The 26,859-nt window shown below is 44.1% G+C and overlaps 1 protein-coding gene across 1 annotated transcript in view; it reads left to right on the top strand.

Moving 5' to 3' along the window:
- Positions 1-26,859, top strand: part of RASGRP3 (RAS guanyl releasing protein 3) — a 672,488-nt gene that overhangs the window by 182,571 nt on the left and 463,058 nt on the right. The window lies entirely within an intron of this gene.

Raw genomic sequence — 26,859 nt, 5'->3', positions numbered from 1 at the left:
CTTTCTAAAAGAATACAAACAAGTGATGAGTGTGTGAAGGGTATGCCCAGTCAGGTCTGGGCTCACTGTGACACTGGAATCAATCTATACCTGACTGGAGAGCCCTAATCAGGACAAAACCAGTATTGGGTTGCTTGTGTTCCGGTTTAGGGAGGACCTGGCTCGTCATTTTGAGCAGGACTGTTCCTATTGGAGCAGGGTTCATGAATGATTAGCATATGGCTTTGCCCAAACTGAGGTGGCACGGTGGGCAAAATAATGATGGGTTGGAATGCTACCACGAACGATTTTCAGTGGTTAGACTTATTGCAAATCTTTCTCCCATCACCTTTTATGTATTTAACTTTCTAAAGGTGGGAAAATAGTAATTTAAAATCCAACGTGATCATTCACTTGGATTTTAAATTACTATTAATTTGAGTCCTTGAATCATTGTTATAGCTCTTCCCAAACAATGTATTCATTATAAGGTGTCATAAAGTAACCCAGTGTTTTTCTATGGGACAGCCACCCTTGCCACAGTGACAACTTTGGGGATGTTTTTACTGCCAGGACATTAAAAATTCAGATGTCCTACTTTTTAAATACCTTGCATCCTGCCTTTTGGGCATTTAGGGCCTACATTAGGAGTGACGTTTAAGTCTTAAAAAGGAACGTTTAGGCCTGGCAAAAGGTTTATTTTGCCAGATCGAATTTGCTGTTTTGATACTGCACATTCAGGTTGCAGGGGCAGGCATTTAAGACATGCTTAGCATTGTCACTTTAGTGGTAGCACGTAGATGCTGCTGTCCACTCGTGAAATTTAACTTACAGGCCATGGGTACACTATGTACCATATACTAGGGACTTATGGGTAAGTTAAATGTGCCAATTAAGATTTTTAGGGGTCAGAGCACGTGCACTGAGGCCTGGTTAGCAGTTTTTCAGTGTACAGAGTCCAAAAATACAGCATCAATTAAAAAAATGGGGGTGATCATGCAAAAAAAAGAACTTTTTAACACAAACAATGTATAAAGTCTTTAATAGACAAGGTGACAGTACAAAGTAGCAAAAAAACAAAACATTATTTAAAAACATTTTTTATAAATATTGGATGCAAGAGAAAGTTTCTAAGGCCATTCAATTAAGGACAGACAATATGAATATTATTTAAATCCTTGAGGCCAATTCAACTTGCTTAACAAATTATTTCAGAGGCAGTCTTCTTCTTATATGGTCCTTTTATCTTTCAGGTTGGGGGAATACGCAATAAGAAAATGAAACAATATTGACGGACCCCCTTGTATAAGCGTGGTTCCATCAATTTATATATTGCAGACACTACAATAGCCATAAATCTTTATTTTACAAGAAGCTAGTAAATTTCAATATATCTTTCATACATTATTTACTATTTGGGTTATAAACAGATTCTCGCTTGGAATGTTCCAGTTGAGAGTAGCATGATATAGATTCAAGAAGAGACTTGGGATGAGTCCACTTAAGAGACTATGGGGGTCATTTATATTTGGTGGATGCAGTGTATCCACCAAAAATTGGTGGAGGCTCCACCGCCAGGCTTGCTGGTCACGTGCCCCATTTAGAGGTAGGTGAAGTGCTAGATTTCGATTGTTAGAGCCTAATCTGAGTCTGCTGTTAGATGCCTTTGGTTTTCACCCTACCTACCACAGGGTGTTTGGTGGACGGGCTGTACTTCAGAAGGCCCACCCTATTTGAGGGCGATGTTGTCTGACATACCTGTTTCCCACCAGGTAAGGAGAGATCTCCAAGTATGGTGGGAAGATCTTTGCTAGGGGAGTGAAGGCAATAGCTTACAGGATCTTTATTTGGTTAAAAAACGATAAAAGAAACCATACAATTCATTGTAATGATTGCATTATGATTGCAATTAAAACTTCCAAATGTTAAATTCTCCATGATAAGTCATCTGAAATAACTTACCATTAAACCTTGTGCTAATATCCCCTCAAAAATGGCTGCAGCTTTCGTCATCTTATGGTTGTAGCGAAGATGTCTCAATAATAGATGTACAGAATTTACAAGAGCAGCTAACACAAGTAGCATAAACAGTCTCATTCCGTAACATAACTTATATTCTGTGCATAATGCAACTCCCAAAATGTTCTTCCATCAATAGACCATGGGACAATAAAGAAAGGGACAACTTGATTCTTTTATGCAGCTGGAATGTATACCTAATTATAATTACTTATCCACTACTATACGCAACCTTGCTGAAGTTGTGATAAATCTAGTCTTTCCTTTAGTCGGTACATGGCCATAAAAATACATAAAAACACATGATTATTTCAATCAGTTAGTGTTTGAATAAAAGGCTAAAAGAATCATCCCAACAAGAACAACAATTTACATACAAAATGTGTGAAAATCAGACTGCAATGGAACCAGTATCCCTGGACTGCAGATATTTGGACCTTAATCTCCACCTGCATAGCAAAAACAGTGAGACTGCAAACACTATGGATTGCTTAGAATCATTTCTTAAACTCCTAATTACTGTTCTATAGTCTCATATGCCCGGGAGCTGGCAAAGTGGAAATATCCATTTTCCCTGATATCCCCTGTAAGCTGGGCATAGGGGCAGAACATGTTTGAGGGTTTCATAGGATCCAACACAAAGAGGGCAAGTTCCTTCCAGGTCCCTGGAAACTCGCCACCATTTAGAAGTAAAATAACACAAAGGAAGGGTCCCATAACGAAATTTCAAATATAATGTCTTACCTGATAGGGGCTCGACCTCATACAAAAAGTGTTACAGTGTAAAATCTACTTAAATTCAAGAAAAACAGAAGCTAGGGAACCTAATCTTGTTTTCCCAATGCAAGTAAATGTCTTCTGCTGCCAGCACGAGTTCTTAATGGCAGCCTTAGTGACCCCACTAAGGTCTGTTGGGGTGGTCCATAGATTCACACAGCCTAGCCTCCACTGACAGGCAGGCGAGCGGTCTGCCCACATTTTTCTAAATGACCCACATCCCTAAAATAATAAATAATTGCACAATGGCTGTCTGTTGCTTTTGTTAAGGCCTTCCGCTATCTTATAAAAAAGCTTTATACTCTATACTTTCTGCTTGTAACATGAAGATCATGTCTTACAGCTTGTCGGGAAGAAAGTTCTCTATATTTTGCATTTGCGAGACGATCAAGGCTGTAGGTAAGGTAGGTAATGAGGCCAACAAAAGTATAACAACTCACTCCAAATGACCTATTCCAAAGACTCATGCGACTCTCAGAATATTTTCGGGGGTGAAGCAGCCTAATGCTTTCTAATACCATCTTTAACAAGACAATGCTGTTTTCTACAGTGTTCGCAAAAATTGCTGTAGCCTTTCGCCACACTCTTTAAATACGTAGTGCTAGTTTTCATATGTCTCACATTTCACAGATTTGCTGATAACCATACACTAATATATTTAATACATTGAATTTTGCCGAGTCATGGCTCTTCTTTTAACTTAAAATGTAACTCCCTAGTCAAGTGTGTGGATTGAATGATTTAAACATGTTCACTCCTTCATTTATAAGGTATATGTTTAGATGTCAGGTGTAATGTCTGGTGTTTAATCAAGGGCACTAGGACCTCCTCGGCTGAGGGGGTATGAAGGGGGCGAGACACGGGTAGAGGATGTGCGCAGTAAGAGTTGAGCAGTGGGTGAGACAGGACGTGGAAAATAAAGTAAGCGTATAACACTATCCGGTGTCCGTGTCTTCTGTAGGCAAGACACTACAACTGGCGACGAGGGTGTTAACGGTCCATGCGGCGTGGGTCGTCTGCCCTGTGGAGTAGTGAAGGCACTGTGCTAGTGCGGGCACAGTCTGGTGAGAATCGGCGTGTTGAGGCTCCGACCGCATCCACTGCTGTAAATCGCGATCTGGGTGCCCACCCCAGTCGCGTCTGGCTCGCCGAGGACTACGGGGTTGTGAGAGCCCCCCCGGGGTTGCTGTGGCGCAAGTAAGCGTGTGGGGCTCTTGTGACCTCCCCCCCCCCCCGCAACATTGAAGCATCGTGGAGGTCCCGTGGTGCTGTGCTGGTGGAAGCGACCTGGGAGCCCACCCCAGTCGCGTGTTGCTGAGCCCCTTACCTGGATGAGTGCCTCCTCTTCGTTTTCGAGTCACCTGGAGTGTCCGGTGGCTGGGGGAACAGCTACTGGTGAAGAATAGGCCAAATCTCGTGGAGCGCGAGAGTTCGTGGCGACCATCTTTGAGTCAGGCGCCTGCACCAATTCCCTATGAGGAAGTCCCGGTGGCCATTTTAAAGCCAGGCAGAACATCTAACAAGCATCAAGCACTGGTAAATGCACCAGAGAAGTGGTCAACAAGCATTGGCAAATCCAACTGAATGATTCATCAAGCACTGGCAAATGCACCAGACAAGTTAAAGTGTTCACCAAGCATTGGCAAATTCAACTGAACGATTTATCAAGCACTGGTAAATGCACCAGACAAGTTCAAAGTGTTCACCAAGTATTGGCAAATTCAACTGAATGATTCATCAAGCATTGACAAATTCAACTGAATGATTCATCAAGCACTGGTAAATGCACCAGACCAGTTTAAAGTGATCATCAAGCATTGGCAAACTCAATCGACAATAACTAAAATTCGTCAGGCATTGTTAAAGTTCAATCAAATCTGGTAAAATTGTCAAACGTTGGCAAATCAAGTTCAAGCACGTCCAGCGGGGATCTGGTGTGTGGTGTGACTGAAGCAATAAAGGGAGCCGTCGTCTCTGTCAGTGGTCAAACTTGAGAGAACATCACCTTATCACTATGTCTAACTCACCTCATTGTCAACCAGGTCCAGCGCAAGCCAATGCTGGACAGATGGGGGTGTTTGGAGTGTCGTTTCTGCGTCCACCTGAACCACTGGTACTCGAAACAGGAGGAGGTATGGGTCTTCGCTGGAAGGAGTGACTCGAAGATTTTGAAGACTTTATGAAAGGTTCGCATGTGATGGACGCAGGTCAACAGTTGATTGCACTATGGAATCTAATAGGCAAGTACGTCAGCCAAATTATAAAGGAATTACCCACAGCTGACGTAGCATCTTATGCCACCGTGTGTGCAGTGTTGAACCAGAAATTCTTGCACAAAAGAAATATTGACTATGAGAGATACACGTTTAACCTCGCCACTCAAGAAAAAGAGGAGCCCATGTGCATTTTCATCACACGTCTCAGACGACTGGCACGGTACTGCGAGTTTGACTCGTTCTCGACAGAAGATGCTTTTCGCCTGAGGGTTATCGAAGGCTGTCAGTCCGAATCACTGAAGCGGAAGCTGTTAAAGAAAAGTTACTCACTGGATGAAATTGAGGAGATGACACAAGTGCATGATCAGGCTGAAGAACATGCCAAAAAGATGGAAGCTGGGAGAAGTGAAAAGCGTGAACAAGCTTTCAGGACTCAATCTACCAACACACGCAGGTATTCTCCGGTGAAATCGAAGTCATCTCGGTCCAAAATGCAACAGCAACCTGTAAACCAACGACATCGCAGCTCCAGTCGAAACAACAGACGACGTGAGCGACTGCTCAAATGCTACCGCTGTGGCTATGACTTTCCTCACACAGACGGATGTCCCGCCATGGGGCTAAAATGCAGGAAGTGTGGTGGGGAGAACCACTTTGAGAATGTGTGTGGAACATACCGGAAGGACAAACCGAGGGATCATGAAAGGTCCTCTCGACCAGCAGCATGCGTCATCATGCTAAAGCAGTACGTGATCACAGAGACTCCTCGACGGGATCATCCTGCTCTAGCTGCCAGTCTCGTCGGAGCTACCGATCCCGTTGCACATCTTCCCCAGAATCAGGGTCACTGTCTCCCATCTTGCAGGACAGTGATGAATACATATGTATGGTTGCTGATCCTGACCGACTGAAAAAGTATCCTAGACTCAGCATTCAAATTGGCACGCATTGGACAAAATTTGTGATGGACAGTGGTGCATCTCTCAATTATATCCCAGTAGCGGAATATCAGAGGATGAAGTCACCACCACAACTAACCCCTGCTCATGTGAGAGTCTACATGTGGATGTCAAGAAAACCACTACCTTGTTTGGGAACATTTTCAACGCACCTCACATATCAAGGTTGCACCATTCCCGCATACATTCACATCATTAAAGGGCCTCAGGCCGACTGTCTTCTGAGCCTCCCCACTGCTGAACGGCTGAGATTAGTGGACATTCTGTACAAGGTGGATGATAAATTGGATGCAGTTCAGAAATTCCCAAAGTTATTTGCGGGCCTGGGGAAAATGGCACGTTGTCAAATTCGACTACATATTAATGAGCAAATAAATCCAGTAGCTCAACACCATAGGCGATTCCTTTTCATCTACAACAAGTAGTCAAACAGGAAATACAAGATTTGCTCCAGGCTGACATTATTGAACGGACAGATGGACCTACACCCTGGGTCTCTCCGGTGGTAGTTGTGCCGAAAAAGGGTGAGCCTGACAAAGTTTGCCTATGTGTCGACATGAGGGCACCCAACACTGACATTGAGAGGGAAAGACACCCCGGACCACATATCAGTGATATGATTGCGTCACTCAATGGAGCTAAATTATTCTCTAAATTGGATCTCAACAAGGGCTACCACCAATTACAACTACACGAGCAGTCTCGTTACATTACAACCTTTTCAACCCATGTTGGTCTTTTCAGGTACAAGCGACTCAGTTTTGGCGTGTCCTCAGCTGCTGAAATTTTTCAAGAAGCCATCTGAAAAACGATCCATCACATCCCCAATGCTCTAAATTACAGTGATGATATCCTGGTGTAGGAGTCAACGACACAAGAACACGACACAGCTCTAGAACGGGTCTGTCATGCGTAAATGGACGCTAATCTCACGTTAAATAAAGCAAAGTGTGAATTCCATAAGTCCACGCTGAAGTTCTATGGCCACATCTTCTCACAGGTGGGGATGAGACCGGATCCAGACAAAGTGGCTGCCTTGAACGATACTCCCAGCCCTCGAGACGCCTGAGATGTTCGCTCTTTTCTAGGGATGGCCAGCTATTATGCCCAGTATATTCAGGACTATGCAACCATTAGTCATCCCCTGAGACAACTAACAAAGCAAGGTCACCCGTTTCATTGGTCGGAGGGCTGTGAACAAGCATTCAATGACATAAAAGCAGCGGTAGAATCAGCTGACAACATGGCGTATTTTGATCCTAAGAAGAAAACAGAGATCACCGTTGACGCCAGTCCTGTAGGGCTAGGAGCTATTCTAGCTCAATATGACTCTGACAGTGACCAGCGGTATATAATTGCATATGCCAGCAGAAGCCTGACTGAGACGGAGAAAGCATACTCGCAGCCTGAGAAGGAAAGTTTGGCTGTTGTGTGGGCCTGAGAGCATTTCCACATTTTCATATATGGGAAACATTTCACCCTGATCACTGATCATCAGGCCCTCGTTACTATTTTCGGCAACCCCAGAGCCAAAATGCCACCGAGAATGGAGCGCTGGGGTCTTTGTCTCCAAGAATACACCTATACGATTGTGCACAAGCCTGGAAAAGCAGAAAATCCTGCTGTTTACATGTCAAGACACTGCAAAGAGACAACCAAGTGTAGACCGTCCGTGGCAGAGGAATACATATGCTTCGTGGTAGATCAAGCCCGACCACCAGCTGTCCCACTAGAAGCCATCCTGGACGCCACTCTTAAGGATGCCACTCTGCAAGATTTGAAACGCCGAGCATACCTAAATGACTAGAGGCATTTGGATGTCAACCCTCACGACAGTTCAATTGAGAGACAGGAACTTGCAGCTTTCAAGCATGTCAAGGAGGAATTATCGGTTGCCACCAACGGTTTGCTCCTACAAGACAATCGAATAGTCATTTCAAAACTCTTACGGCAAGGCATCATTAATTTGGCACATGAAGGCCACCGAGGCATCATTGCAACTAAAAGAGCACTGAGGGAGAGGTTCTGGTTCCCAGTACTAGACCAAATGGTAGAGCTCACATTAAAGGATTGTCCCCAATGTCAACTGGTCAGTCGACCTGATCCTCCCGCACCACTACAAATGTCTCCGCTGCCGGAGGGTGTGTGGCAGCAAGTGGCGGTAGACTTCTTTGGGCCATTCGAAACTGGTTAATACATCCTGGTCATCATGGATGAGTACTCTCGTTTTCCCATTCCCCATCTCATCGCATCCACAAAAGCATCCAGCACAATACCTGTTTTGGATGAAGTGTTTGCTGCCTGGGGCATTCCCAAAATAGTACAGACAGACAATGGGCCTCCATTCAACTGTCAAGGCTTCAATGACTTTGCCAAACATCTCAATTTCAAGCATCGCAAAATCACACCTCTGTGGCCTCAAGCAAACGGAATAGTGGAAAGATTTATGTTGACCTTAAAGAAAGCCATTCAACAGGCCGAGCTGTCGCGGAAAGACACTCAAATGGTCTTAAATGAAGTTCTGCGAGCTTACAGGAACACGCCCCATTCCACTACTGGCAAGTGTCCAGCGACCCTAATGTTGGGCCGGCCGGTGTGCACCAGAATACCAATGATTGATTGGCAGGAAAAAGCAGTGTCTCAAGACTCAGTTCTAGAGGACATAGCTGTTACTGACCGGTTGCACAAGGAAAAATGAAGACTTATGCAGATCGCCGTCGGCGAGCGGCAACGTCCCTGATTCAAGAAGGTGACTGGGTACTAGTAAAGCAAGAACAACAAAGGAAAACAGACTGTCGTTATCAAGAAATTCCACTAGTAGTCACCAAACAAAAAGGAACCATGATCACTGCTGAATCGGATGAGAAGAGAATCACCCGGAATGTGGCGCATTTCCAAAAATGCAGTCCTCAAGTAAAAGAACTGCTCACTGGTCCTGGTGGTGACGAAACAAGACCTAGTGAGACTGAAATCAGTGACCGGATGTCGAGGGCAACCTCTGATGGAAGAGAGTCTGAGGGTCCGGATGTTCCTACCTGTCCTCACCGAACTATTAAGAGACCGAGCCGTCTAATTGAGGAACTGTAACTAATTGATATTTTCTTGGATATGTGACAAAATAAGTATTGCTTCATTCATTTGTTAAGAGAGGGGGAGATGTAATGTCTGGTGTTTAATTAAGGGTACTAGGACCTCCTCGGCTGAGGAGGTATGAAGTGGGCGAGACACGGGAAGAGGAGGGGCGTGTGGAGGATGTGCGCAGTAAGAGTTGAGCAGTGGGTGAGACAGGACGTGGAAAATAAAGTAAGCGTATAACACTATCCGGTGTCCGTGTCTTCTGTAGGCAAGACACTACATCAGGCATCACCAGGCCTTAAAATGAAAACCTACATAATCAGCAAAACACATGAAATGTATACAGACACAGAATTGACGCGCAGTGTTGCATAAAACTCACCTTATATTATAATGAGTTATTCCAGAGAGAAAAAAATGAATATTGGCACGTAGATACTTCCAGAGGGTTTCTTTTTTATGGGAAAAATAGCGAAGTGCACGGAAAATGCTGGCTTCAAATACAAAAGACGAAACTATTGATATCTCCAAAAGGTTATAGGCTGTAATCCCGCATGGTAAGCAGATCCCACAGCACAGCAGTGAGGAGATGCTCTGCAGGATACCAGGGATACTTGAGCCCTTCATTTTGGTGGTGGGTCAGGAAGCAATTCTACTGGAGCCCTAAGACGCAGGGGAAACAATGATTGCCTCAATGTATTGTTATTTCTGGAGGTCAAATCCTGGTTACGATTGGTTCAATAATGCCTATTGTCTAGACTCCAGCCCAGCCTGCGATATGCCAACCAATAAGATGCATTGTATACAGTACTTGCTATTTCATTTTTGCCATTCTATATCACTGTATATATTAGGTGTTGCAATTAACCAGTTTGACGGTATTCTTTTTAATAACCACATGAAGGATTAAAGAATGACTTGGCACTGCCAGGATTCAGTACTGAGATCAGCATGTTACATACAGATCTCCCAGCTGTGGGCTTAACTTATTAATCAAAGACATAATGAACACAAGCAATAATTACACCCAAGTCCCAGACTGGCATTAACATGAGCCATGAACACAAATGTTGGACTAAGAAAAGCTTTAGCCGGCTATGGACAGTAAAGAACTGCTAAACTCATTATAAGCGGGAGGGAAAGTGAGGAAGAGAGTTGTGGCTTACTTCCTCTGTTTGGAGCAGGGTTTCTACCCTGCTCCATGTGATCAGTACAGGATGTATCCATTTCTGGTCTATTGTTGGACAATCTGATGCTTTCTAGGAGTTACTATTGTGATACCTTCCCGTTTAACCAATTGAATTAATACGCATGTTAACAATAACATATTACAGGAAAGGAAGGACAAGGGGGTATGGTGTTACAAATGACATGGACAAGCCGTGTTTTGGGGCAAAACTCATGCATTCAGATAGCTCCGAGCTCAGTCAGAGGGTTCCAGCTAAATAGGTGTCAAATTCATGAAAAACAAAGTAGCAAATATGCTCTTGATGGTGTTTTCCTACATTTGGGGAAAATGTGCAACATTTTTTAAATTCTCCAAGATAGGAAATTGTGACAGTTGCAGTTTTCCAGAAATGCGTACCTTTCTACAATAGTAAATATTTCGAAAAATGTAATCTGCAATGTGAAGTTTGATCTGCTTATTTCTTTGGGGATAAACCCCCTCAATTTTGGGGTGATCGCTCCAGTTCCCATATAGGCCTTCGATAGGATCAAATATCCAACCACACCAAAGGTGGAAATTTGCCTTATTTAAGTTCATGAATACACACAAACTCGCATACTTGTAGGTGTCCGCACTGTAGAATGCACTGAATTTCAATTGACGAAGGAATTTTGTCCTCGGAAATACAAATAATTGCTTTACAAAGTTCTATTTAGAAATGCAATTGTTGTTACTCGGTTCCAAAGACAATGCTTGAAACAAGCATTTGCAATGCAATAGGTCTCGCATTATTTAAGTTTGAGCTATTATTATTGTAAATGGCAATGTTTTTTGCTTTATGCTATAGTTTTCTTATGTACATAAAAAGCTACATATAAAGTATTTGTTGTTAAAATTATTTATGCAGTATTTAAATTTGTTTGCATAAAAGATTACAAGAATATCTTAGCAAAAAAGTTAAACTTTTTAATGGTAATTGACTAAATGTCCATTTGTACATTTTAATTTCAAATAGGTAAGTGTAAACATCACAAATATATTGTGCAAACAGTGCAAAATATTTTAGCCATAAATATTTTTGTTTTACGAGGTAGTTTGTAAGAAAATGATTGTAAAAGGCAAACACTGTAATTAAAATGTAACATATAACAGTACAGTTATGGCTAGTAAACATACATTAGTAGTATAGTATAATTGTAAACAAGATGTAAATAAGACTACAGAAATTAGCATGAATTATCACTTTAACATCAACTTTACAAACATTTTGAAAACACGATCACAGCTGGTAATCATGCATTGGCTTGTTATTACAAGCATTTCATTTTAATAAATATTTCTGATTCCCAAAAACAAATATGACAGTCTCTCAAAATAATGGCTTTTCAGTTTTAGTTGTATTTTTGATCTCCATGTCATCAAGTACTCATGAATATTACTGCCCCATGGACAGAGTCTGGCTTTACATGTCTACATATCAACATCCAATTCCTTGAACACCCATCGCATGCCAGGGATGACCATCACCGCTGGTGAAGAGAAGCACAATTGGGTCAAGAATGCCCACAATACGTTGTGGTCCCATTATACCAGGGATGGGCTCAATAATGCCAAAGATGCCAACATCATGCCAAGCATTGCTAGACTAAAAGTGGGAATAATTCTAACAGGGACACCACCAATAAATTAAGAAGGAACACCATTACGCTAAGGCAAGCATTACCGCCTTCGGGTAAAGTCCGCGCTATATAAAAATGCATAAATACATGAATAAAGAAATACCGCCTTCGGGTAAAGTCCGCGCTATATAAAAATGCATAAATACATAAAAAAATAAATACCGCCTTCGGGTAAAGTCTGCGCTATATAAAAATGCATAATTAAATAAATAAATACATACCGCAAAACATCCTCGTTACTCTGCCGGCCTGCGACCAGGAAGTCAGGCAGGCCGGCGCGACACCCGGAAACAGGAAGTAGGAGGGTGGGAGCCTACCCCGCCTCCCACGGAAGAGCCGCGATTGGAGCCGTGTTGGGAGCAGGGAACACCGGAGCAGGCAGGAGCCTACCCTGCGCCCCGGTGCCGAAGGAGGGAAGAAGAGTCCTGCTGCCGGGCCTTGCAGCTGAGGAGAGGAAGCCGGTGAGTGCGTTGCTGAGCGGCGGGCGGGCGGAGGGAGAGGAGCATGTAGGCGCGGGGGGGAGGCGGCCTGTGTATGTGTGTGTATGTGTGTGCGTGCGTGTGTGTATGTGTCTTGGAGTGCGTGTGTGTGACTGTGAGGGAGGGGGTGTGTGTGTGAGCGAGTGTCTGTCTGCGACGTGTGTGTGTGTGTGTGTGTGTCTGTGTGTGTGCATGCATGCATGCGCGGTAGGCTGGGAGGGCGGCGCATGCGCAGTAGGCTGGGAGGGCGGCGCAGGACGGAACGTGCGCGTTCGCGCAGCCAAATCCGACTGCTAAAAATCGTGCCAGTTTTGTGTCCCTCATTCCCCGGCATCAGACAGCTATAGAGTCTCTGTCCCTGTTCCAGGGCGAGACCTAAAAAGCAGAGGGGGACTCCTTGAGCCCTTAGGTGAGGGCCCCTTGACGAGAGACTCTGCCCCATGGAAGCAGTTTGCTCCCTCTGAATATATGCTCCAAAGTGGAAATCAGTGAGACAGAAACCCCCTGATAAACATACACGCTTCCTGCTTTCCTGCTGCTTCGTGTTTGCATCACATGATGCCACGATTCACGATCCTCATTCCAGTCAATGCTATTGTGGACACTAAGGGGGCATATTATCGAGGAGGGCGATAAGAGATTATCGCCGCTTTAGCGGCCGTTTTCGGCCGCTAAGCGGCGATAATTCTATCACCCAATTAGCAAGCTGTCGCTAACAGCAGTTAGCGACAGCTTGTAGGCGATAGCGAGCGGTTTGGGGCCTGCTTTGCATGTCAGCGATATTTATCGCTAATGACATGTAAAGTGGGAGTGCCCAACCTGTTAGCAACTGAAAGCAGTCGCTAACATCGCTATCGCCTATTATCAATGCAGGCGTAGCTATGGAAATATTCACGCTAAGCGCGAATATCTCCAAAACCTAACGCCTGCTCAGACCAGTGCTTGGCCTTTATATCCAATGGGAGGTGGATATTCAGGCTAAGTCCCTGTTAGCGAGAATGCATGAATATCGCTGGATTTACAGTAATATTCACGCATTTTGCTGCTATCGCCGGAAATGTTATCGCTTCAGAGATAAACGTTGCTAATAGCACGTTATCTCTGCGATAAAATCCGGCGATGCTCGTCGATAATTTTTTTTTCGCTAAGCCTATTTAGCGATAAATATCGCTAGTTGTTGATAATATGCCCCTAGTTTCTTCCAAGATCTGCTTCCGACAAGAAAACCACTAAACTGGAAAACAGATTAAAAAAATATATATTTTGTGTTTATTTTTTGTTTGGCCGAGCATCACCAGTGAGATAGGAACAGCGCCACGGACCCTTTTGCAAGTCAGGAAAATTGATCTCTGACTGCTCTGTAGGTCATCAAATACAGCAATATTCTGAGTTTAGTGGGCCATCGAGGCTCTGGGCCTCCGTGCCACTGCACTTACTGCACCAGTGTTAACAATGCCTCTGAGCAAGAAGACGCCCATTTAATTGAAAATTAGGAGAGATTAACTGTTCCCAAGAACGGGTGATTTCCCCGAAATGTTACACGGGAATTTTGCCAAACAATTGTCTGTGATCTAAGAGAGTTTTAGCTCCTACTTCGTTTAACTCGTTTAATTCCTCAACTATTTGATTATGATTTGATAGTTAGGTGTTCATAAAGAACTACATGCTGCCAAAGCCATCCTCAGAGACACCAAACTGCAAATCAAAGTACAAAAAACAGCTAAAAGCTGTAAATCATTCAATGGAAACTAAACAGATAAGTTATGAAATAACAAAGCAAATGGCAAAAGAGCAAAGTTCAGAAAATTAGCCCTGGTGAAAGTTGAGCTCTTCAAGCACTTTAGGATACATTATGCACTTGTCATTGTCTCTGATTTTAAGTAACTAATTTCAGGAGCCGGCCACGATTTTAATCTTCTTGTACCAAATGGTTGGTGATTACTAATTTCAATTTTCTACATTATATTTTTCTTTGCTGCAGAACGTAAAGTATACCCGAATATCAGTGTGCATTATCACTAAATGAGGCACAATCTTGCTTTGCCCTGTTGGAAAGTTCACCATCCCAAACTAAGCCCTGCCTCTATGAAACTCCTTATACCCTAATTACTTTACTAGGTGCTGGTTAAAAGTTGAGGGGCCTCATTTATAAGGCCTTGCGTCAGTTTTGCGCTTCCCATGCGTCACTTTTTGTGACGCATCGGCGGCCTAAAACATGCCTCCTGTTGCACACTATTTACAAAGTGACGCATCTAAGCAGATGCGTCACTTTGTAAACCCCTGCGCTACATTATACCTGCGTCAGGTATAATGTATGCAGGGGGGGGCGTTCCCCCGCAAAAAGCCTCGTAGAATTGACGCAGTGAAATCTATGAGATTTCACTGCGTCACTTCTAGGACGCCGTTGCGTCAAAATCTTGCGCCTGCCTCACAGCAGGCGTAAGACTGGCGCAGGCCCTTTCACATGGGGCTTGCCCCATGTGAAAGGATGCATTGCTGGAGTTGCGTCACTTTTGTGACACACTCCAGCAATGCATCACTTTTGCGCTTACAGATTCGTCAGAAATACTGACGTATCTGTAACTCCTTGCGACATGATGCCTCATACATTAAATATGACGCATCAGGTATGTCGCAGGGAGTGCACACTGAGAAGTGACGCATCGCTGCTTTCACGCTGCGATGCGTCATTTCTCATAAATGAGGCCCGAGGTATTTACCACATCCAGTAAAAACCGATACACCAACACACCCCTCATATCACTCATTTTCCTTTAGAAAATGCAACTTACATGCATTGATCCAAATTTACAACACCTTTTCCCGGGTACATTTCAGCATATTTGATTTACTGAAATTCACCAGAGGAGAACCAGGGGCAGTGATTGCCACATTACTCAGAATTATGGGGCATATTACCAACCAATAGAGAGAATTTTTGTCTCTAACTTGTTTAGAGACAAAAATTATCGCCGCAAATCGGCGATTTTTATCGCAGATAAACCTTGCTATTAGCAAGGTTTATCGCAAATGCGATAAAAAACGGCCGCAATGCATGAATATCGCTGAAAAGTCAGCGATATTCATGCATTATCGAGCAAATGCTCTTAGCCATGTTATCCACCTCCCATTGGATAACATGGCTAAGAACTGCTCCTGGGCAGGTGTTAGCTTTTGGAGATATTCGCGCTTAGCGCGAATATCTCCAAAAGTTGGTAATAGGAGATAGCGATGTTAGCGACTGTTTCCAGTCGCTAACATCTTGGCACGCCCACTTTGCATGTCATTAGTGATAAATATCACTGACATGCAAAGCGGGGCCCAAGATGGTCACTATCTCCTATTAGCTGTCGCTAACTGGTGTTAGCGACAGCTTGGTAATAGGGAGATCATTTTATCTCCGCTTTCTTGGCTTTTAAAGCCAAAAATGCAGAGATAAAGCCCCTTGATAATATGCCCCTATGATCCTTGCACGTGTATCGGAAGGCACCCCCACTACATGTACAGCACCTTAGAAGAAAGACAGTCTGCATTTGTATTTTACTTTTTGCAAGTTTGCTAAAGGCTTTGTTGTTAAAGCTCCTTATTCAGGTTTAGTCAGTACCCGAATTTCACCTATGTTTGACTTGCATTTACAGTAAGATATCTTAAAGTGCACAGGCTACTGCGATGAAGCAACAACCTTGATCTGAATTGCATTAGGGCGTCTTGAATGTTGACAATGGTGAACGGTCACAATATCGAAAACAAATATCGATTGGACAGAATATCACGTTTTTTAGATAGAATGGACAGAATATCGAATTGCAAAAATATAGTGGTGCAGAATGTCGAAATTCAGGTAAGAAATATCAATTTTCATAATATCGAAGTTAGTAATATCAGCAGTCTAATATAGTTGTTAAAAATATCGATTTTTTTATAGTGTTTTAAGTGTTAGTATATGTTTTAAAAGTATGTTTTATTTTTGGAATGTATGTTTGAACTTTTTTAAAGTAATGAATTTTATGTTATTTTATTTTTGCGTAGTTTAATTCCGTAGCGGATTGTGGGTTTATAGAGGAATAGGGTGGGTAGTAATTTAATTGTTATTAAGTAATTATTTATTTTTATTTATTGGTATTGATAAGTAATGTATTGTTAAATATGTATTAATTAGTAATTGATATTTATTAATTGGTAATGATTTTTTATAATTGGTAATTAATTTTTATTAATTGATTAATTGATAATTATATTAATTATATTAATTTAGCGGGTTGTGGGTTTATAGGGGAATAGGGTGGGAAGTAATTTCATTAAAATTAAGTAATTATTTAAATTATTTGTGTGTATTGATAATTAATTTACTGTAATTAATTATTAATTGGTAATTTTCCTTAGTACTTATTAATTTTGGTATTGAAAAATAATTGGCTGTTAAATAATTAGTAATAGGTGATTAATTTTTTATAAATATTATGTATCGGTATATATAATTAATTAATTATTAGATATTTTGTCATTGGTAATTAATTTTAATTATTTTTTTATTTTTATTGATAATTAAATTATTTTTATTTCAATATTAAATCATTACTTTCCCTACTGTTGCACTCACTGGAGTGGGAATAGTAACTTTTTACCCCTACGCTATCCAACACTTTCCCTACTGTTGCACTCTCTGGAGCGGGAATAGTAATTTTTACCCCTACGCTATGCAACGCTTTTCCTACTGTTGCACTCACTGGAGTGGGAATAGTCATTTATACCCCTAGGCTATCCAACACTTTCCCTACTGTTGCACTCTCTGGAGTGGGAATAGTAAATTTTACCCCTACGCTATCCAACACTTTCCCTACTGTTGCACTCACTGGAGTGGGAATAGTCATTTTTACCCCTATGCTATCCAACACTTTCCCTACTGTTGCACTCACTGGAGTGGGAATAGTAATGTTTACCCTCCTGCTATCCAACACTTTCCCTACTGTTGCACTCACTGGAGTTGGAATAGTAATTTTTACCCTCCTGCTATCCAACGCTTTCCCTACTGTTGCACTCACTGGAGTGGGAATAACAGTTTTTACCCCTGCGCTATCCAACACTATCCCTACTGTTGCACTCTCTGGAGTGGGAATAGTCATTTGTACCCCTATGCTATCTAACACTTTCCCTACTATTGCACTCTCAGGAGTGGGAATAGTAATTTTTACCCCTACACTATCCAACACTTTCCCTACTGTTGCACTCACTGGAGTGGGACTAGTATTTTTTACCCTCCTGCTATCCAACGCTTTCCCTACTGTTGCACTCACTGGAGTGGGAATAGTAATTTCTATTCTTTCGCTATCCAACGCTTTCCCTACTGTTGCACTCACTGGAGTGAGAATAGTAATTTCTACCCTCCCGCTATCCAACGCTTTCCCTACTGTTGCACTCACTGGAGTGGGAATAGTAAATTTTACTCTCCGGCTATCTTATACTAAAAATATTTTCTATTAAAGTTGAGTATATATTTTTATGTATTAAACAAAAATGAATGTTTTTTTTACTTGCATTAATTATTTATTAATTTTAAGGTCATTTATGGAATTTTTAAGTATGTTTTAGTTACTTATATTTATTATTTCAATAATTTTGCATTACTTTTAAGACATTTAAAAAATTTAGTATTTTAACAAGCTTTATTATTTACAACGATATTTTGAATTCGATATTTTTGTACTTACCTGTTTGTAGATAGGAATTCGATATTCCGGCATTCTATATTTTTTCCTCGATACTTTGGCAAGTCGATATTTTGCTCCTCGATATTCTGTCAGTGATCCGTTGACAATGGAAATGTGTAATTGAAGATTGGACATAAATATGACAATTACAATGTCTAAGACTCTTGAAGACCATGGACACTTGTTCCCAACTGATTATTAAAGCAATTGACTTCATAAAAAGCAATTTGCCACAAAAAAGTTGACGACAGTCCATTATGAAATATATACCACTCATAAGAATTTGATTTAATGATCTAGACAGTTCATGCCAGCAACTAGCTTAGTGCAGAGGGACTGACCTTTATCACAAAGGACCATCTTAAACAGTTTTCTATAGCATTAGAGGACACTTCTTTCACGCTGCTAACATCACACGTTGAGAGAATGTGTGGTAACAAAGTCATCAATATCATTGTGTGCAACAATCTGGGACCTCACTCATGAACTCAGGTCAGAAACACTTATTCACATTCTAAAAAAAACAAAAAAATATTTCACGTACTCATCAATGTTGAAAATGTTTATTCATGCTGTTACTTCATCATCGACACATGTGGATCCAAACAAGTTGACGATAACCACGTTAGCTAAGACAGTCCTAAACATGATAGACATGCAGTCAGGGCCAGATTGGCCAGTCTGCTGCTCTTACATTTCCCCGGTAGGTTACTGGCTCGGGGTCTGCTTTCAGAGCAGGATTGGCTGCAGTGCTCTAACTTTGACCCCATGCCTCCATTCTAGTCACAGCCTCCTGCAATGGGGGTCTGGTTTGAATTTTTTTTACCTGGAATCATTTTGGTTTCCAGTCCCGCACTGTCTGTATTGGGCTCCATCATATGTGTGTCTTTTGCTTGTTCGCTCTAAGTGTGCTGGGCATGCCAGACAAGGATCCCAGGCTCACTGTGCCACTGGATTCAGGCTAGCGTGGCTGATATGGGGGTGATACCCCGAAACCGGTCCCAGGATACTTGTTTCTAGTCCAGGGAGGTCCTGGCTTGGCAGTTTGGTCTGGACTGTTCCCATGAGAAGCAGGGGCGAAAGTTTGATTTGTTCTGCAATCTGTTCATCATTTGTGTGTCTTTTCCATTCTAGTTACAGCCTCCTGCAATGGGGGCTGGGTTCATCATTTTTACCCGGAATCATTTTGGTTTCCAGTCCCACACTGTCTGCATTGGGCTCGTACTATAGTTAGAGTACAGTAGTAGATTTAGTTGTACGCCATGCTTTGGTTTAAGAGCTGGGGCCACCTATGCTAATGTAGGTTTAATATACAGCTCAGCTGGCGTACAAAAATGCAGTTATAAAATCAAGGTTTGTGGTTTGACCACTAATAGTGTGTGCTCCAAATTAATATACTGTGTCAAATTATAAGTTCCTTCTTGTTTTGGCTTAACCTCTTTTACCTCTCTTATGGTGTAGTAAGATAAATGTTAACATAGCGTCAGTCTCACCTTTAGACTAGAACAGACTAAGAGTGCCTTCATGCAGATCCCTCTGCCTTGGACGTTTTTCTCACTCCCAACTGTGCAGCAGAATATTCACTCTCCTTTCCGGCAGAAACCTCTTCTTCAGCACAGCAGTCATGTTTTATGAACAAGCAATGGGAGATGCTTCACTAGTGTTAGAATGCAAAGGAGGTAAATCATATCTACCCTGATGTCATGACGTGACTGCCTGACCCCTGTCTGCGACAGGACAGGCAGGAGAGGAAGGGGCGTGGGGAGGAAAGGAAGTGGGAAAAGGAAAGTCAGTATGAAGGTGGACACGGTAAAATAAAGACGTGTTACATCACCTTCGTGGCTCCTGTGTTTTCCTTTGGGGGAGCGCGACACTGGCGACGAGGGTGGGATGTGAATCATTCCCCACATCGCTCGAGACCCCTGCCTCCTGTGAGCGGCCGAAAACAGAGAGCTCGCAGCCTATGTCGAGGCGGTGCGCGTAGAGCGAGGGAAGAAGTAAAGCGCTCGCACGCTGCCCTCGGCTGCTGCCAGAAGCGGGATCCAGCGTCACAAGCTGCCCGTCTGAAGGGGAGATACGCCCGGCGCGACATTGCCACAAGCAGCCAGAGGTGCGGCTGGAAAGTAAAAACAGGCGCGAAAACGGCGCGAAGATTGAAGAGCACCCGGCGATCGACTGCAACGATCGGACGTGAAGGGGTGAGTCCCAGAAATGAAGAAATGGCTTGTTTAACTCGGCGGACCCCATAAATGTTGTCAGGCACCCGGCAGAAAGCATTGGAAGCTGCAAGTACAGACTTCAACTGAAGCCACGTGTCCCGAGCGGTGGCCATCTAAAGTCAGGCATTGCACATAGACTTCTATTAGGAAATTTCGTGTCGGCCATTTTAAGGTCAGTCATTTTGAATAAAGGTGCAGTTTACATTCAAAATTACTGGAAAAAAAAAAAGAAAACCTAAATAAACAGAAATGTCAGTCACCAGCTCATCTAGTGGGACAGGAGGAGCACCAGCAGCACAAGCAACTCCAGGCAATCCACCAGTGGTAGCCCCAACACATCCCACGGTCATGGGAGTGCCATACTTGACACCACCAGAACCCCTGGAACTGACGTCAGGTAGCAGCATGGGACCTAAGTGGAAAAGTTGGTCCCAAGATTTTGAAGACTACATGACTGGGTCACAAGTACAAGACCCCAAACAGAAGCTGATAGCCCTACGTAATTTGGTGGGAAAGGATATCGCACAGATCATTAAGGAACTGCCAACGCGGCCACCGCCCCATATGATGATGTCAAGGGAGCTCTTGACCGGAGATTTCTACACAAGTACAACCTAGACTACGAGCGCTACACATTCAACCTAGCCACTCAGGAGAAAGATGAGCGAATGTGTGATTTCATTGTACGCATCAGACGGCTAGCCCGCCACTGCGACTTCGACGACTTCAACACCGAGGATGCACTACGACTCCGCATAATTGAAGGGTGTCACTCTGAGTCACTACGTCGACGGCTGCTGAAGAAGCACTACACCCTTGAAGAAATTGAGGAAATGACGTGCATAAACGACCAAGCGGAAGACCACGCAAAGAAAATGGATATCAACAAGACCGATAGGAAGGAACAAGCTTTCAGAATGCAAGTACACAAAGAAAAGAAACATCAGACCGATCGCCACAGATCAAGCAAGCCAACACAGTCCACATCCTCTCGGAGGCCAGCTGCGAGTTATGAATCGCGTGAATCGCGACACACCAAGTCCAGCGGAGCGGCACCCGCATTCTACAGGTGTGGCCAGGACTATCCCCACTCAGGACAATGCCCAGCCATCGGACAACGATGTCGCCCCTGTGGCAGGGAAAACCATTTCGAGACTGTTTGACAAACCCAACGCTCAGGGCGAAGATCATCAAAACCTCTATCTTCCAAAGAGCATCACGCCCGTGCAGTAACGGGGCGCGAAACACACTCCTCCAGCTCCACCCGGTCAAGTGTCCAGTCCTTAAGCTCATATCGATCGCGAAAATCAACTTCCAACGAATCTCCGTCACGCACGCCGGTGTCACAAGACAGTGATGAGTATATCTGCATGGTCTCAGATCCAGACCGTCTGAAGAAATATCCGAAGCTGGACATCCGAATAGGAGACCACCCGGCGAAGTTTGTGTTGGACTCAGGAGCTTCATTAAATTACATCTGTGCACTAGAATACCAGAGCGTGAAACCACGTCCCAAACTGGAGCCAGCAGCTGTGCGAATATTTACGTGGATGTCCAGGAAGCCGCTACCCTGCCTAGGCCGCTTCAGCACGACTTTGTCGTACAAAGACCGACAGATCCCAGCCTACATCCATGTTGTTGAAGGCCGGATGTGGCTGACTGTTTACTCAGCTTGCCGACGGCTGAAAGACAGAGACTTGTGGAACTTCTGTACATGACTGAAGATGCCCCGGACATCATCGCAAAATTCCTGAATCTCTTCAAAGGACTAGGAAAGTTAAACCACTTCAAGGTTAAGCTGCATATTGATGAGCGTGTGACACCAGTGGCACAACACCACAGGAAGGTACCGTTTCATCTGCAACAAGCTGTAGATGACGAACTTCAGGAGTTACTCAAAACTGACATCATTGAGCGCACGTCTGGCCCAACTCCGTGGGTATCGCCTGTGGTGGTCGTTCTAAAAAAAGGACAGAACAACAAGGTGCGCCTGTGTGTAGACATGCGCGCACCCAACATAGCAATTGAAAGAGAACGCCACCCCGGACCACACATCAGTGACATGATTGCCCGTCTCAATGGATCCACAGTATTCTCAAAAACTTGACCTCAACAAGGGCTATCACCAGCTTGAACTTCATGACAAATCCCGCTATATTACCACATTCACAACTCATCAGGGACTCTTCCGATATAAGCGCCCAAATTTCGGCATATCCTCTGCAGCCGAAATCTTTCAAGAGGCTATCAGGCGCGTAATCCAAGGAATCCCGAATGCATTCAACTATAGCGATGACCTGCTGGTGTTTGGAAAAGATCAAACTGAACACGATACGGCCCTCGACAGAGTATGCTATGACCTACTAAATGCAAATTTGACGCTGAATGCAGCTAAATGCGAGTTTCACAAATCAGCCTTGAAATTCTATGGCCACATCTTCTCAAGAGACGGCATGGCACCTGACCCTGACAAAGTCTCAGCCCTTGCAGACACACCAACGCCGCAAGATGTTAGTGACCTACGTTCTTTTCTCGGCATGGCGAGCTATTGTGCTCGCTACATTTTAGACTTCGCCACTATCAGCCACCCTCTTCGAGAGCTCACTCGACATGGTCAGCCTTTTACATGGACAGAAGCATGCAACCCCTCTTTCCACAAAATCAAGCAATCCGTCAGTTCCGCCATCAACCTGTCCTACTTTGATGCTAAGAAACGAACTGAAATTACTGTTGACGCCAGCCCAGTGGGCCTTGGCGCCATCTTAGCACAATATTAAGAAGACTCAGACCAGCGTCACATCATCGCCTATGCCAGTCGCAGCCTCACCGATACTGAGACGCGGTACTCGCAGCCGAAGAAGGAGAGCCTGGCAGTGGTCTGGGCCTGCGAACATTTCCATCTGTTTGTCTATGGCAAACATTTCACTATCATCACTGACCACCAGGCACTCATTACCATTTTTGGCAATCCTAAGGCCAAGATGCCTCCATGTATTGAGCGCTGGGGCCTACGTCTCCAAGACTACATTTACACCATTGTCCACAAACCTGGGAAGTCGGAAAATCCAGCAGACTACATGTCACGACACCCTAAGGCTACCACCAAGGAGATGCACTCCGTGGCTGAGGACTATATACACTTTGTCATTGACACGGCGTGCCCTCCCACCGTCCCTCTTGAAACTATTCGAGAAGCATCCATCCAAGACCAATTCTCCAGGACGTCACGGACCGCATCCGCAACAACTCCTGGCGACATGTGAAAGATGATCCAGGCCTAAAGTCTCAGGAGATCATGGCGTTCAAACACATTCATGAAGAACTATCCATCAGCAAGGACGGCCTCATTCTGAGAGGGGGGAGGATTGTCATTCCTCAAAGACTGAGACAAGGAGTGATTAACCTCGCTCATGAAGGTCACCGAGGGATAAGCGCCACCAAGAAGGCTCTACGAGAGCGTGTCTGGTTTCCGAAACTAGATCAGATGGTAGAAACCACCCTCAAAGACTGTATCTCATGCCAGCTAGTAAGCCGGGACGACCACCGGCTCCCCTACAGATGTCAGAACTACCTGAAGGTGTGTGGCAACAAGTTGCCATTGACTTTTTCGGACCTCTGAAATCAAGCCAATACATCATCGTCATTATGGACGAATACTCCCGCTTCCCATTTGCACACCTAATATCATCCACCAAGGCAACCGCAGTGATTCCAATACTCGGCGAAACATTCGCAGCATGGGGCATCCCGCTGCGAGTTAAGTCGGACAACGGACCCCCATTTAATGGTCACGAGTTTGCGGACTTCGCAAAACACCTTGACTTCAAACATCAAAAGATCACACCACTATGGCCCCAGGCCAACGGCATGGTAGAACGATTCATGGGGACCCTGAAGAAAGCAGTGCAGCAAGTGGAACTGGCCCACCGAGACATCCAGCAAGCACTGAATGAAGTGCTGAGGGCATATCGCGCCACGCCTCACAATACTACCAATCAATGTCCAGCCACTCTGATGTTGGGAAGAGTCCCGCGTACCCGACTACCCGATCTGGACGACACAATTCAAGTCCGAGCTCCAAACATTGATCATGAAACACTAGTTAACATTGACTATGAAAAGAAACTGAAAATGAAAACATACGCCGACCAACGTAGGCACGCGAAACCCACGGATATCCAGGAAGGAGACTGGGTGATGGTCCGGCGTGACCGAAGGACAAAAGCAGACAGCCGCTACCTCACCCATCCCTTGAAAGTCAGTCGCCGGAAAGGAACCATGATCACAGCACAAGGCGATCACAAGCAGGTCACCCGAAATATTTCACACTTCAAGAAGTGCAACCCTCAAGGAAGACATGCCAGTCGACACTGGGAATCCTCCACTGATTCAGAAAGTCAAAGCAGGAGCAGTGACCACAGTCATTCCAGTCCGACAAGATGAGATCATCCCCTGCCCCACCGAATCAGAACACCAGAACAATCTGATCGACCCAGACGGCAAACCCGACGGCCGGAGCGTCTCATTGAAGTGATCTAAGACACAGTGAGACTTTATACAAACGGGGGAGATGTCATGACGTGACTGCCTGACCCCTGTCTGCGACAGGACAGGCAGGAGAGGAAGGGGCGTGGGAAGGAAAGGAAGTGGGAAAAGGAAAGTCAGTATGAAGGTGGACACGGTAAAATAAAGACGTGTTACATCACCTTCGTGGCTCCTGTGTTTTCCTTTGGGGGATCCCGACACCTATAAGTATTTTCTTCTCGTTACAAGGATCATCTGTCCTGATATTCTTACAGATTTGCTTCTCCATGCCAAGTCCATGGCTGTTTTGGAGAATAGCAGTTCTGTCAATGTTATAATATCATATGCAAGCTCAGACTTCTCCCAGCATTGACATCTGCTCCACCAGCGAGGTGAACAAAGAGATTAGAAAATGATTCCTCTCATCCCCTGTCAGTGCTGACTGAGAACACTCTTTCATTCAATCCGCTGGTAAACTGGAGGCTCGTCAGTTTTAAATAAATTGCTTGATTTGGGCTTGCGATTTGTGCTACACAGATTTATGACACAGTTCCACGAAATTGTGACCTCTCTCAGCTTCCTCACTTCAGCCTATCCTCAACTGTTCCTGTCTGTAACTTGATTGCTATGTCCTACTCCTACTCGCTTTTAACTGGTTCTACACTTTCTAACTGAATTACAAATCACCAACACCTCCGTAAACCAAGATGGAAGCTCCACTTAAAATTAGTGTTTATTATTATACACTGTTGTAAAGCTTATATGGCTAAGAAAATATATCTATTGCTGTTAGCTTCTGCACTCTACCTTTTAGGCAATAAACCACTTTAGTGTATAGTGACAACACAAAGAAGGCGCCATAACCTACATTTTCCAACAGCAGTCTAGCTATGCCTTCTTTAGGTCGAACAGTGTAAGGGGCCAATTATGATGACGGGCGGACTTAGTCCGCCCGCCATCATATCGGGACCCGGGACCGCCCGCCATAAGGGCGGGGGTCCCGATCAGGGCATTAGGATGCGCCCGCCACACAGGCGGGCGCATCCTGTATGGTTGCCATTGCGGCGGGCGGAGTAGAAATCTCCGCCCGCCGCAATGTTAAAAGTGCACGTTGTGCTTTTCAAAGTGCAACATGACAGGCACCGCGTGGTGCCTGCCATGTTGCACTTTGAAATGTATGGGGTACCATAGGTACCCCCCATGTGCAACCCCCCAAACCAGGGACTCCCAGGGGGCCCGCAACGAGCCCCAGCAGGAAGTCTCCGCATGCCTTTTCGTGGCAGGAAATGCATTGGTGAAAGCTCATTGTAATATGGCGGGCGGTGTCTAACAGACACCGCCACCATGTTACTCGTTTTCCGCCCCGGCCGCAAGGCGACCGGGGCGGAAAACATGCAGGCGGTGTTTCTCACCACCGCGGTCCCCCCCGCCATACTAATATGGCGGGGGGGGGGAATTAGGCCAGCCTTGCGGAGGAAATCCGCCCGACATCATAATGGACCCCTAGGTGTCTGGTTTGCTAAAGACATCTTAGTGACTTTCAGAAACTTGACCTAGGAATGTATTCCACCTGCTGATTACCATTGGCTTTATGATTTGTAACCCACATTTTCTTGCTTTCTATTTGCTGGCTTTATTTGCTTTAGGCTCCCCAGGTTCTGTTTGTCCCTTCTGTTGCCTAAACTGTGTTTACTGTATTCTTCCACAAAACTCCCTTTCTGTAAACAGGCTTTTAAATCTTGTTCGTATCTCATCACATTTGTAGTGCTTTTAAAAACTGAGGTCACATGTCAGGCGATGTCTTCCAAGGGTGATTGTTTACTTTACTTTCTCTGATTTCAAAGTGAGAGGATTTATGTGACAATCTTGCTGGATACTGGGGGTAAGAAAGATATTTTTTCCAGCACAAAACAACATTTAAATGAACTGTGCATGTATTTCAGAATATATCAGAATTAGGAAGACAAATGAAGCACATGTTTTGTTATTTCTGAAGTGTGATGGAAACAAATAATTTCATTTGATCATAACAAATCATTATACAAGGTGATGCAATT

This window comes from Lissotriton helveticus, chromosome 6, assembly GCF_964261635.1.
Source record: "Lissotriton helveticus chromosome 6, aLisHel1.1, whole genome shotgun sequence".
NCBI classification, from domain to species: Eukaryota; Metazoa; Chordata; class Amphibia; order Caudata; family Salamandridae; genus Lissotriton; species Lissotriton helveticus.
Note: the sequence above shows the minus strand (reverse complement) of the source record. Positions and strands in the feature narration are given on the sequence as shown.